Here is a 14,645-nt window from a genome sequence, read left to right on the forward strand (position 1 = left end):
TACATGCTGAGGTTTCAAAACATACCAGAAGAGGACTTCCAGGGGTTGCAAATGGCAAGCTGAACTGCTTCTCTGAAGGGGAGCAGACTGGAACTTCTGTTTGGGGTAGAAAAAGGCAATCCAATGCCTACTGCCTACTTTTCTCAGTCAGAGATTAGTCCAAGACATGCTCGGAAAATTCTGAGGAGATTTACTTTGGCTAAAAAGGAGTCCCGGGGGGGGGCTCCTTTGAGGCTTTGAAGGGTCTCTGGAGACATTGCATTCCAGCATCTACAGAGGTTTCCAGAGTCATTCAATTGACTTAAGCTCATCAAGATCCAAACCTTCTTTGATTCTACTGAACATCTAAATTTGTGCAAGACCGGAGCCTTTTTGGATAACTACAGCAAAAGGTACAGATCGTTATCTATCATTCCAGGACTAATAAGAACTGTAAAAATTAAAATGAAAAGGTGGAAGACTGAATATAGAAGCTATTGATAAAGAAGGGGAGAGGGGGCAAAATTGGGACTGTTAAATACTAAAAGACAGTGTTAAAAAGAGAAAAGAAAATTATTGTTTGGAATACTTGCGGTTTTGGATGAAAAGCCCCATCGTCATAGAGCTGCAGACGTAACAGATGACACAGGAAGTACATCACAAACATCGCGAGATCTCTCTATCAGTGAGACCAGGACTTGGTGGCAAGTAAAGCAGGAAGTAATCAGGGAAAATTGTGAATCAGCCAGTCTACTCTAGGACTGAGAAATCATAAAAAAATATCAGCGGCCATTATAAGAAGGTCAAAATTTAAAATTTATTTAAAAGGATTTGAGACATCAAAAATTAGTGGAGCCGGTGAATTTGAACATTGTAAGGTAAATACTATTGAACATTATTGTTAAAAACTATTTTGGAAGCCTCCAGAAAAAAGTGGAAAAAAGTTTTAAAAGGGGACTAAAAGTTGTGACCGCCATTTTGGAAAAATTATAAACTTTAAAAATTAATATCTGAGCTTGGGAGGCTCCAGGGATAGCGATTTCGGCCTCATTGAAAAAAAGCAAACTTCATTCTTTAAAACCTGATAGTTGAATTTTAATTTGGTGAGGTCAACTTTTTTAGCATTTTTACATGTCATACCACAAGCCAATATGCACAAGGACTGCTTCACTGGAGAAGATGCAGGAGCAATTGGATGCAATGGAAGCAAGGATGATGAAAGGGATGAAAGAGCTAATAACTGCCTCCAAAAAGGAAATTAGAAAGGGTATTGAAGATCTGAAAGAAGATATAGAGGATCTCAGAAATGAAACTGTGGTAACATCCAAGAAAGTGCAAGAAGTGGAGGGGAGAGTGAAAGTACAAGAAAAAATGGTAATACATGACTGCAAACTGATGGAAACTCAGATACGTCTGAGAGGAGTACCTGAAGATGAACAAAATAACTTGAAGGAATATATAATAAAAATTATTGTGGAATTCCTGGAGGAAGATCCAGAAGGTACTAGGAACATGTATGACTATGTGTACAGAGTTAACTCATTCTATGCCAAAAGAATAATTTACCAAGAGTTGTGGTTATAAGGTTTATGACAAAAGAAATGGTGGGAAAGATCATAAATAAAAACTTTGGGAAAACACTAACAGCTGAAGGCAGCAGAGTAAGAATTATGAAGGAGTTGCCAAGACAAGTGATAACTGACAGAAGAACATACAAGAAATTGATAGAAAAATTACGGGACAATGAAATAAGGTATAGGTCGATACTACCAGAAGGTGTGAGCTTTGAACTTCAAGGAAAAAGGATTACAATTACAAATACAGAAGAACTGCATAGATTTTATGAAGAACATACAGAATTTGAACCATGATGGATTACAAATTATTATCTTGGAATGTAAATGGACTAAATTCACTACAAAAAGAAAGGCAACGTTTCATTGGATTAAAAAGCAAAATTGTAATATAATTTGTTTGCAAGAAGTACATATCAAACAAAAGGATTATAATTTTTTATGGAACAAATAATTGGGACTAGAATTTTATTCATTGGCTGAGCAGAGGAAAAGAGGAGGCATTTTTTATATTAAACAAGAATTGGACCCAAAATTGATTTTTAAGGATAATGATGGGAGATATATAGCTGTGGAAATAACATTAAATGCTAAAAAAAACCCCATTGTTATTGGGACTGTATGCACCAAATGGAGCAAAAGATATTTTTAAAGATATTATACAGCAATTGGATAATGTGACATATGAACAAATTATGATAATGGGGGATTTTACTGGAACAATTAAGAATGTATTGGATAGATCTGGGGAAAAAAATAATAAGGAAGGGAAATTGCCAAAGTCCTTTTCTGAATTAGTTAAACAAGAAAATTTGGAAGATATATGGAGGAAGTTCAACCCTGAAGTGCAGGACTATACCTTTTTTTCAGCAAGACATAATACCTTTTCAAGAATTGACATGTTGTGGAGTCCAAAAACTTAGGTCTTATTACAAAGAAAATAGAGATCTTACCCAAAGTAGGAGCAGATCATAATCTATCATTGTGGTCAACCAAGTTGGCCAAAAAGGTGAGAAGATGGAGGTTCAATGAAGATTTACTACAAAATAAAGAAATAGTGGCATCTCTAGAAAAAGAAACTAAAGCTTTCTTCCAAATAAATGATAAGGAGGATATCAAATTTCAAACCGTTTCGGATACGTACAAAGCAGTAATGAGAGGTATATTGATTACACTGAATAATAAAGACAAAAGAGCAAAGGAAAAACAATTGCTGGACATTCAGAATGAAATAAAAAAAAGGGGGAGCTGAGGAAGAGGCCTAGGAAAAAGAAAATTATGAGGGAGATTACAATACTACAAACTCAAATAAGACATTTGTTAAATAATTGGGATGGAATTTAAAAAGAGTACAGCAGAAATCTTTTGAAGGAGCAAATAAACCTGGAAAATATTTGGCTTGGCAAATGAAAAAAAAGTGAGAAAACAAAATTATTAACAAAATAATAGTTGGTGGTAAAGAGATTGTAGATCAAGAAGGAATCAAAAAAGAATTTTTAAAATATTATGCCAAATTGTTTAAAGGTTTTAAGATAAATAAAGAAAAGATGGAATATATATTTGCAAAAAATTAAAGTAGTTCCCTTAACAGAAAATATGGGAAAAGTTTTGAATGAACCAATTGGAAAAATAGAAATTGAAGTAGCAATTAATTCAATAAAAATGGGGAAAGCACCTGGTCCAGATGGATACACAGGAAAAAATTTTGAAACTCTCAAAGAGGAGTTAATACTGAAACTTCAAAAAATGATAAATATTATAAGACTGCAGGGGAAAATACCAAATACATGGAAGGAGGCAGTAATTTCGCTGATTCCAAAAGAGGACAGAGATGTCACGAATGTAAAAAACTATAGACCAATTTAATTGTTAACTAATGACTATAAAATATATACAAGAATCTTAGCAGAACGACATAAACAATATTTGATGAACTTTATTAAGGAGGAACAAGCAGGATTTCTTCCCAAAAGACAAATTAGGGACAACCTAAGGACTATTGTAAATATTGTAGAATATTTGAAAGACATCCAGAAAAAGAAGTCGCTTTGTTTTTTGTGGATGCAGAGAAAGCTTTTGATAATTTGAACTGGGACTTTATGTTTGCAGCGATGGAAAAAATGAAATTGGGGGAAAGCTTTATAAGAATGGTGAAAGCAATATATACTGAACAGTATGCAAAACTTTGCATAAATGCAGATCTTACAGAGGATATGATAATTAGAAAGGAAACAAGACAAGGTTGCCCTCTTTCTCCATTGTTGTTTATAATGACTGTTGAAGTTTTGTTGATGCAAATTCAAGAAGATAAAGAAATAGAAGGTTTGAAATTAAAAGGCTTTACTTACAAATACAGAGCATTTGCAGATGATGTAATGTTTATAAATTAAAATCCTATACAAGTAACGCCATTATTACTAGGTAAGATACAAGAAAATGGAGAAATGGCAGGATTTTACATCAATAAAAAGAGAAGTCAAAATTTTTATGCAAAAACATGCAAATAAGTAAACAAAAAGAATTGCAGAAGCTAACGGGATGTGAAGTTACCTCTAAAGTAAAATATCTGGGTGTGGAGATTACAATGAAAAATATCGATTTATATAAAAACAATTATGAAAAGCTATGGCATAAAATGAATGAAGACATGTAAAATGGAATAAACTTAATTTGTCATTGCTTGGAAGAATAGCTGCAATAAAAATGAACATTCTACCAAGAATTATGTACTTATTTCAAACAATTCCAATAGTGAAAGACAGTAAACAATTTAATAAATGGCAAAGAAAAATCTCAGAGTTTGTATGGGCGGGGAAGAAACCAAGAATTAAACTGAAAATCTTAACAGATGCAAAAGAAAGAGGAGGATTTCAATTACCAAACTTAAAGTTATACCACGAAGCAGTGTTACGGGAAAAACCCTATTTATACGTTACCAATTCCAGCCGGATCAATAATGGAGGCAGCGGAGACGAGGAATCAGGAAAACAGCTTCTTTATTTTACGTGCATAAGCGCTCTATACACGGGCTTCAGAGAAACTCTGAGCAATGACTGTAGTTACCTGCCATCCTTTATAGGGTGTCTCTACCCACTCACTATCTAAAACAGTCTCAGCTTCCCAGGTCCCTGGGACACTGACAAAAACATGCATCGACCACAATTTATGTGATGTACTAGTCTGTTGGTTCATTTTCCTAGGTTCGTCCTTATATGGGCCTTCCCCTGCCAGCTGCACCCTGTTTCCTTATTAAGAATATTATCACACATATTCCTTATTGCTAAATCGCTTCCAACCTGCGTATATGTTCTACCTTCTGCAGAAAGAGGAAGTTCCTCCTTAAGCTCGCTGCTGGGGTCCCAGCTAGTCTTGAGCAACCTGCGGTTTTGCTCGGGAAGTTACAAATTTTGCTGCTTGTCTTCTTCGTTTGCTTAGCGGGCAGCCAGTTTCCCTCTTGCTTAGGCAAAAGATTCTAAAAGCATTTCTGTGGGCCTTATTTCCCTTTATCAATACCCCTTCTTACTCTGCCGTCTCAGCAGTATGTTTAGTATGGATAAAAGAATGGGTGACGTTGTTGAATAGAAAACTTTTAGCATTGGAAGGCCATGCAAATATATTTGGTTGGCACGCTTATATGTATTATGGGGGGGGGGGGGGAAGATGGATGGTTTTTTCTCTCATCACTATATAAGAAGTAACCTGTTAAATACATGGATGAAATATGGAGATGAGAGAAAGCCGTTGTGGATAGTGCCAGCAGAAATAATTAAAATATCGGCTGAGACGGGTGAAGCAAAATGGTTGTCATATAATTAATTATTAAAAATACAAGGTGGCAAGATAGAGTTAAAACAGCTGAAGAATTGAATAATAAGTATGATTGGTTTCAAATGCAACAAATAAAGAGCTTGGTGGAAAATGATTCTAAAAATGAAGGAATAAGGAAGGAGCAAACTGAATTAGAAAAAGTTCTGCTTGGAGATACTGATAAGTTGATTTCAAAACTATATAAACTATTATGGAAATGGTCCACTGAAGATGAAGTAGTAAAATCTCAAATGATAAAATGGGCAATTAATGTAAATAAAGAAATACAGATGGAAACATGGGAATACTTGCGGAAGAGCTCTATGAAAATCTCAACATGTTACAGTATTAAAGAAAACTGTTTTAAAATTATGTATAAATGGTATATGACTCCTAAATAGTTGGCAAAAATGAATAATAATATACCATATAAATGGTATATGACTCCTAAATAGTTGGCAAAAATGAATAATAAGATGCCGGATAGATGTTGGAAATGTAAAAAACATGAAGGTTCTTTCTACCATATGTGGTGGACTTGTGAAAGAGCAAAACTGTTTTGGCAAATGATTCAACAAGAAATTTTTAGAATCTTGGGATATGAATTTAAGAGAACTCCAAAGACTTTCCTATTGGGATTACAAATGGAGAAATTTCCAAAAGAAGACAGAACTGTAAGCTGGTACTTGCTTTCAGCTGCTAGGACATTGTATGCGCAGTTATGGAAGCAAGATAAAATACCAGAAAAATGGAACTGGATTGTAAAAGTTATGTCATGGAGTGAAATGGATAGACTTACAAGAATCTTGAAAGACTATGATTTAGAAGGATTTAAAAGGAATTGGGATAAATTCAGAAGATATATAGAAAAAGAATGGAAAGTAAAAGGACATTGGGTGATATTTGAGAATACCAATTAAGTTTTTAGAAGAAGAAAGAAGATGAACTATAATAACTGAGTGGGATTTTATAAAATAGAAGAAATGTGTTTTTTATTCCTTTGTAAAATTATATATATATTTATTTTTATTATTAAGATTCTTTTAAAGTTAAGGATACCTTTTGATATTAGTATTTTAAGTAATTGGCACTGGCGGAAGTCAAGATTTGGGGGGAGGGGAGGAGGAAAAAGAGTAATGTATGTGGAAGATATTAAGTGTTTATTAATATTTTATTAGTATTGGATATAATTACCATATGTTACCAAATAAAATTGTTTTAACCACAAAACATGCCAGAAGAGAAAAATGAAGATACTAAGTGAAGCCTTGGCTGAAATTTTACAGGTGACTCCTCAGAGGATGGAAGATGAGTTTGACCAAGTCAGAAGGGTGCCATCGAGCTACACAAGATGAAACAAACTACCTAGTGAAGTCCATTTGAGGCTGGCAAAAAAAAAGATTAAAGATGACATCTTGAAACAAGCAAGAGACAGACCCATGGTGATAGCTGGAAATATGGTGAAAATTTTAAGAGAAATTCTTTGGCCAGTGAGACAAAAAAGGAGAAAATACCAAGCACTAACAGAATTTCTGAGAGGAAGAGAGATATCCTATATGTGGCAAATGCCAGAAAGCCTTCTTTTTACATACCAGGCCTTCTTTTTACGTACCACTTTTAAAGCTCAGAATTTTCTGGAAAGTATTAAGAAGAAAGAAAGCAAAGAAAAGGATGATGAGGGTGAGCAAGAAGAAAAAGGTTCTGGTGATGAAGATCCAAACCAAACACGGAGATATCGTACAAGACAACAATTCAAAAAAGATAAGAAAGATAGTGATAAACAAAACCTATAATGGCCTCAATTGTTTCAATTAATGTAAATAGACTTAATTCTCCTGCTAAAAGGAGAAAGACATTTAGATACCTGGCAAAAATGGAAATGGATATAATTTGCTTACAGGAAACTCATATCTTAACTAAAGATCAAAATTTTTTGAAGAACAAAAAACTTGGCAATTTATTTACAGCTAAAGACTTATACAAAAAGAAAAGGGAAGTGGCAATTTAAATTAAAGACAAATTTAACCCACAACTGCAATTTGCTTCTGAAGATGGTAGAATTTTATTAGTGGAAATTACGGTGGACAATAAGAAAATCCTGCTTGCAAACACCTATGCTCCAAATGACCATCAAGAGAAATTTTTTCAAGATCTGCGTCTTAAATGATCAAATCTGGAGTATGTGGAATATTGTCTAATAGGAGACTTCAATGCGGTGTCTGACAGACAGTTGGATAAGAAAACATACAAACAGATCAAAACTAAAGGTCCTCAGCTTCTGATAAGCTTCTGGAAATTAGCAGAAGAAATGGAGTTGGTGGACGTTTGGAGAACAAGATATCCCAGTTATAGAGATTTTACCTACTATTCTCATAGTCACCAAACCTGGTCAAGAATTGATATGTGTTGGCTTTCTACAAGCTTGATTAAAGACTTAGTGGACACAGAGATTCAAACAAGAGTTGTATCAGACCACAGCCCTGTACTGATAAAACTAAAAGGTGCACGGATAAGAAGACCATGGAAGTTAAATACAGCAATTTTGAAAGAAACTTTCTTAAAGAAACTAAACTAAAAATGAAATCTTTCTTTAAACAAAATATAACACAAGATGTAAAGATGCAAACAGTTTGGGTTACTGCAAAAGCTTTTTACAGGGGCCTTGCAATCAGATACTGCATTAAAAAAAAGAAAGAAAGAAAGAAAGAAAGAGCTGAAAGTTATCAAAATTTAATGTTACAAATGGGAGATGCTGAGAAGAATCTTAAAAAGCATCCAACAAAGTATGAATTTCAAAAAAATGTGAAAGAAATGCAGCACAAAATGAATTTAATTCTTATGGAAGAGGTGGAGATTAAATTAAGGTATGCTAAACAAAAATTCTTTGAGCATGCCAATAAACCTGGAAGGTAGTTGGCCTATAGGACGAGAAAAGAGAAGGCTAAAAGAATAATTACAACATTGAGAGATGAGAACAATAAAAAGAAATCTCAAAAACAAGAAATACGACAAATTGTAGAACAATTTTATAAAAAATTATATGAAGACAAACAAGTTGATAAAACAAACTTAGAAGAATATGTTAAACAAAATAACCTTAACAAATTTACAGAAGAACAACAAAATTTTTTGAATGAACTGATAACGATAAGGGAGCTTGGAGAGGCATTAACTGCCCAAAGGAATGGCAAATCACCAGGACCAGATGGACTACCGGCAGAGTTCTATAAAGCCTATGAAGAATCTTTACTTCTACCATTTAAACACCTCATTGAAAAGATACAGGAAGAAGGCCAAATTCCAAACTCATGGCAAGAAGCTACGATATCTTTGATTCCGAAAGAAGATAATGATTTGAAAGATATTACAAACTACCGTCCAATTTCCCTTTTAAATGTGGATTATAAAATTTTTGCTGCAATATTGGTGAAACGTTTGAAGAAAGTTTTGCAATTTACAATACATTATGACCAAGCAGGATTTCTGCCTAAAAGATACTTGAAAGATAATGTCAGAACAGTTTGTGACATTTTAGAATATTATGAAGGCCATCCAGAGAAACAATTGGCTTTAATTTGCCTAGATGCTGAGAAGGCATTCAACAATCTTCGTTGGCAGTTTATGTTACAGCAATTGAAAAGTATGGAATGTGGGGAAAACTTTTTGATAACAGTAGAAGAAATATACTCTCTGCAAAAGGCTAGGGTGACAGTGAATGGCGAACTAACAGAAACGATTAATATACAAAAAGGTACAAGACAAGGCTGCCTACTGTCACCTTTACTCTTCATTTTATCATTAGAGGTATTGAACAACCAAATAAGAGAAGATGTAAGCATAAAGGTTGCTGTGAAAAAATATGAACAATACAAACTTAGAGCATTTGCTGATGACCTAGTTTTTATATTAGAACAACCAATGGATTCTATAGACTATCTCATAAACAAGATTAAACAATTTGATTGTTGGGCAAGGTTAAAGATTTTTACTATAAAACAAAATTTCTGACCAAGAACATGACAGCAGAACAAATTCAGGCTTTTCAGCAAAAATCAGGATTTCTTCATGGAAAAAAAAAATTAGGTGTGGTGGTTTCAAATAGATGTAGCAATCTAAAACCAGACAACTATGATAAATTACTTAAAGAAATTCAAAAAGACTTGGAAAAATGGCATGATCTGAACCTATCTTTAATGGGAAGAACAGCTCTGATAAAAATGAATGTTTTACCAAGACTATTATTTCTCTTTCAAACTATTCCAATATTCCTAAACAGTGGATTTTTTCAAGAGCTAAATAAGATGGTTGTCAAATATGTGTGGCAAGGCAAAAAATCCAGAATTAAATTAAAGACCTTGCAGGATTCCAAATTAAGAGCAGGTATGGGTCTCCCAGACTGGCAATTGTATTATAAAGCATCTGTACTGTTGTGGATAAGAGATTGGATGTTGTTGAAAGATAAAAGACAATTGATGTTAGAAGGACATGATTTGACTATGGGATGGCATGCTTATTTGTGGTATCAAAGACTTGAAGGCCACTCTTATTTTAAGAACCAATGGTTTAGGAAATCTTTATATCATACTTGGGCATGGTTAAAGCCTAAAATCTACTCAAAAGTTCCAAGATGGGTTTCACCAGTAGAAGCATTTACTCACCCAAATCTTTTAAAAGCAAACCAGAATTACAGGTATGAGGATTTGTTGGGAAAATAAAATAAATTGAAAACCAAAGAAGAACTAGAAAAAATGGATATTAAAATGAATTGGTGGATGAGAATGCAAGTTGAATCCAGATACGCTAAAGACAAGGTGATAGGCTTCACTAATGAACATTACCTATTTGATAAAATTCTGTTGGGACCACAGGAAAAGTTAATTTCCAAACTATATGCATATATACTTCAAATGAAGATACAAGATGAAGTTGTAAAGGATTGCATGGTCCGATGGGTGAAAAAAATTGGTTACAACATTACTCTAGAACAGTGGGAAAGACTGTGGAAACTTAATGTTAAACTTACTAGGTCAGTGACTTTCAAAGAAAAACTCTATTAAATGTTTTATAGATGGTACTTGACCCCACAGAAATTGTGCAAGATCTATACTAACATGTCTAATAAATGTTGGAAGTGCACCAAACAAATTGGTACTTTTTACCATATGTGGTGGACGTGTGAGATGGTGAAAGGCTACTGGAAAATGGTACATGAAATGTTACAGATTATGAAAACCCAGATACATTTGAAACCAGAACTTTTTTTATTGAACATATTTCCAGAGGATTATTCTAAAGAAATGAGACACATGCTGGCACACTTTAACACTGCAGCTAGAATCCTTTTGGCGCAGAGATGGAAATGTCAGGAAATTCCTTCGAAAATGGACTTGGTGGGGAAAGTTTTGGAGACTGCAGAGCTTGACTTTCTATCCCAACTGGTGGTTGGGAAATCTAAAGAAGAAGCGAGAAAAAAACTGGATGAAATTTTATGTTTAGTTGGACACTCAAGACTCTTAAGATTCTCTGGTGTGATCTGATTTCTTTTTCTTTTTTCCTGTGTTTATATTATAATATTTATCTTTAAGTGAACTTTCAAATTTACTTTGGGAAAACTGGCAAACTACTAGAATATAACTAAAAATCTATATTATACAACTTTAAAATGGAATATATATATAATTGCTTAGATGAAAATAACAAGAGAGAACATATGTTAAGAAAATATTGTAGAACTATCCTTTTGATTTTGGAAAGTATTTCATAAAAACATGACCAGAATGTATTGTGCTTTTACCCTTTCCTTTTTTTCTGTTCCCTTTTTTCTAAACTTTTCTGAAACTAATAAATGCTTTTGAAAACTAAATAAAAATTATTTAGAAAATGTATATGCTAGGTCTCCAGAGACCGGCTTGAGATGGCTTATTAGGAATTAGAGTTGCCAGCTCTGAGTTGGGCAATACTTGGAGATTTGGGGTATGGAACCTGGGGAAGGTGGAATTTGAGAAGGGAAGGGACCTCAGAAGGTATAATGCCATGAAGTGCACTTCCAAAGCAGCCATTTTCTCAAGGGGAACTGATCTTTAGTTTCTGGATATCAGTTGTAATAGTGGGAGATTTAGGGTTGTCAGGTCTGACACAGGAGATACCTGAAGACTTTGAGGGTGTTGCTTAGCAAGGATGTGACATCATTTTTATGATGTTATGTTCTCTGATGTCACTTTCAAGTCAAAAGTCAAGCGATGTCACTTCCAGGTCTATAAAAGCCTTCGGAGCTCACTCTGAGAGCTCAGTCAAGTAGGACTGCCTAACTTGACTAAGCTCACAGATTGAGCTCCAAAGGCCTATAGCTTTTGGAGCTCACTCTTGGAGTTCATTTGGGCCAGCCCTATTTGGATGTGGGCTTGGAAGGCATTTAAATGCATTTGGAGCTCACTTTTGGTTGGATAGACTGACACAAAAGTAAAATCCAGATGCATTTATATGCCTTCAGAGCTCACTTGGGATGGGCTGAACTCCCAAACCATATGAACCACAAACTGGTTTGTGCAATGGAGGAGTTCATTAGAGGGTCATGGTTTGGAGTTTGTGAAAACTCTGAACCAAAAACCTCCAATGAATCTCCATTCTCCTGGTTTGTGTCCATCCCTATTCTCTACCTCTTTGCGCTTTATACTTTTCACATTATTTATTAGGCACCTTTTCCCATATAAAAGAAAGATATTCAATGGCAACCAAATGCATTCAGCTATTTCAAAGTCTTTTTTATTAAGGCAGCTTTTGAATTGGCTTTTGGTCCACCACTTATCTTTAAAAATTGCAAGGTGTTTCCCCCATCCCTTTTTTGCTTTGCCACTGCTTGAAGGATCTTCTCCACTGTCTGATGGACCTCCTCTACTTACCATGGTGTCTCAAATTTTTGATGGGAACAAACCTTGAGTGCCACAATGGGAGAGGACAACACACCCAGCCAACACAGATAGATCCTTATAGGTGGAACCCACAAATACACTCATCAGTTGGCAGCTATTTGATTACACAAATACAGACACAGAGAATGTTATTTATTTACTTCAAATATATTTGACACTTTTCTCTAATTGGGGCCCAAAGGGATTTAGATAATTTTCTTTTCCTCCATTCTATCTTCACAATAACCACTGTGAGAGGTGAGTAGGCTGAGAGCATTTGAATGATCCAAGGTGTTCTATTAGCTTTCCATTGCACAGTAGGGATTCAAAACTGGGTCTCCTAGATCATTGTCCGGCACTCTAACATCTTAATATTTTTCACATCTTAATATTTTCAAGTACCTGCTAATAAGTCACAAATGAGCCATATTTCCCTCTTCCCCTACCTTACCATACTGCACAGGCTGCTTTAGCATGGAAGCTTGCTAGATAACATCAAATAAGTAACAACAAATCTGGGCTTCCCCTTAAACACTGGAAGCCATTTCCAGTCTGGTAAGACTCTGTTCCTGCTCTTTTCTCAAGTGACACACAATTGCAAGCCTACGTAGCTCTATCAGTGCTCAGGTAGCTCTATGGCCAGGTATTTGCCAGTCCCATTCTCTTTGCCACACAAGAGATTCTGCAAATTTTTATGCTTCAGGAACTTGCAATTTGGAAGCTTAAGATAATAATTCACACCTGAGGAAATTTTTATTGGTCCTTTGAGATGTCCTATACACACTAGAGCATATTACATTCTCCTCTTTTCTATGCACTTCACTGTTTTCTGTTGGCATCAGGTATTTATTTTGTAGATATGATCTCCTGCTCATTGTTTCTAATCAGAAAACCTGTGTCCTAAATCCTCTGCTCTGTTAATCTCCTCATATAGGCTACTAATGAAGTCATTGAAGGGCTGCTATAGGAAGGATATATTCTGTGCCTGCTTCAGAGGGCAGCCATGTTGGTCTGCACTGCAGTAGAAGAGCAAGATTCAAGTCTAGTAAACACCAATGCAGGGAGCTTCAACTCTTGAAAGCTCATACTACAAAATCTTGTTAGTGCTGGGATTTATTAGTGCTCCTCTATGTCTGCCAGTTGGGAGGAGAGGACTCAGCCCCGTAGTCAGAATATTTTTGAGGGGGAAGGGATCTCTGAGGCTCCAGGTGGGGTTCTAATGAAATGAAATGAAATTTAAAGTAGCTATTACTCCCCCCACACACTTCCTTTCCCTCCCCAGCTCCACACCAGCTACTCAAGAAAGGAAAGAGCTTACCCCAGAAGGCCAGGTACTTCTCTGGGAGGGGGAAGGAGGGAGGCATCACAGCATGGTAGTGCCACATGCCCCATGCTCCCTCCCCCCCACCTCCCTGCCAACCAAAGGTCATTTCCAGAAACAAAGGCTGTCCTCTGCCAAGGGGATTCAGACCTGGACTGCCACTTCCCCCACCAACTAGGGTGGATGTGTGAGTGGCCACCTTCCACTGTTGGCCTGGAGCTGTCAGTTTTGCTCTTTTGGCAGATGTCATGCTTGGCCTGGCTTGCTCCACAGGCTGCACACCAATGCCCTCTCCCCCATTGCTTTCTCCAGCACAATTGGTGGGGGAGGCATAATGGCACGGTAGTGCCACATGCCCCAGGCTCCTTCCCCACCCCACCCCTTGCCAACAGAAGGCTATTTCATGAAAAAGAAGAAAGGCTGTCCTCTACAAAGCGGATTCAAACCTGAACTGCTACTTTCCCCAAATGGATGTGTGAGTGGCCTGCCAGTAGAGGTCTTGGCCACCTTCCGCCAGTTGCCCAGAGATGCCAGTTTTGCTCTCTTGGCAGCTGCCACGCTTGGTGGGAGGGGGGAGGCTCGCCAGCTCCAGGCTGGAAAATTCCTGAAGACTTGGAGCCTGGGGAGCACAGGGACCTCAGTGAGGTACAACACCATACTGTTCACCCTCCAAAGCATCCATTTTTTCCCAGGGGAACTGACCTCTGTAATCTGGAGATGAGCTGTAATTCCAGGAGATCCCCAGCTCCCACCTGGAGGCTGGCATCCCTAGAGCATTAGACCAGCAACTACCTCCTTAGAATCATTCCTCAGAAATGAACTTACATGGAAGCCTTAGGCAACTCAAACTTTCAGGTTCAGCTCTCTTCTATGTAGGTTTTTGTATGTCTTTAACAGTGTCACTGATGTCAAAGCTGTCAAAATAAATAAAAAATCTGTTCAATATTTGCTGTCTCATTAGCTTCTCATCATTTCTGCCTCATGTGTTTGTATATGTTGGTGGTGTGTGTTTCAAGTGGGCTTTCTATCAAATTTCCAACTTAAAAAAAACCTGAC

This window comes from Heteronotia binoei, chromosome 7, assembly GCF_032191835.1.
Source record: "Heteronotia binoei isolate CCM8104 ecotype False Entrance Well chromosome 7, APGP_CSIRO_Hbin_v1, whole genome shotgun sequence".
Taxonomy (NCBI): domain Eukaryota; kingdom Metazoa; phylum Chordata; class Lepidosauria; order Squamata; family Gekkonidae; genus Heteronotia; species Heteronotia binoei.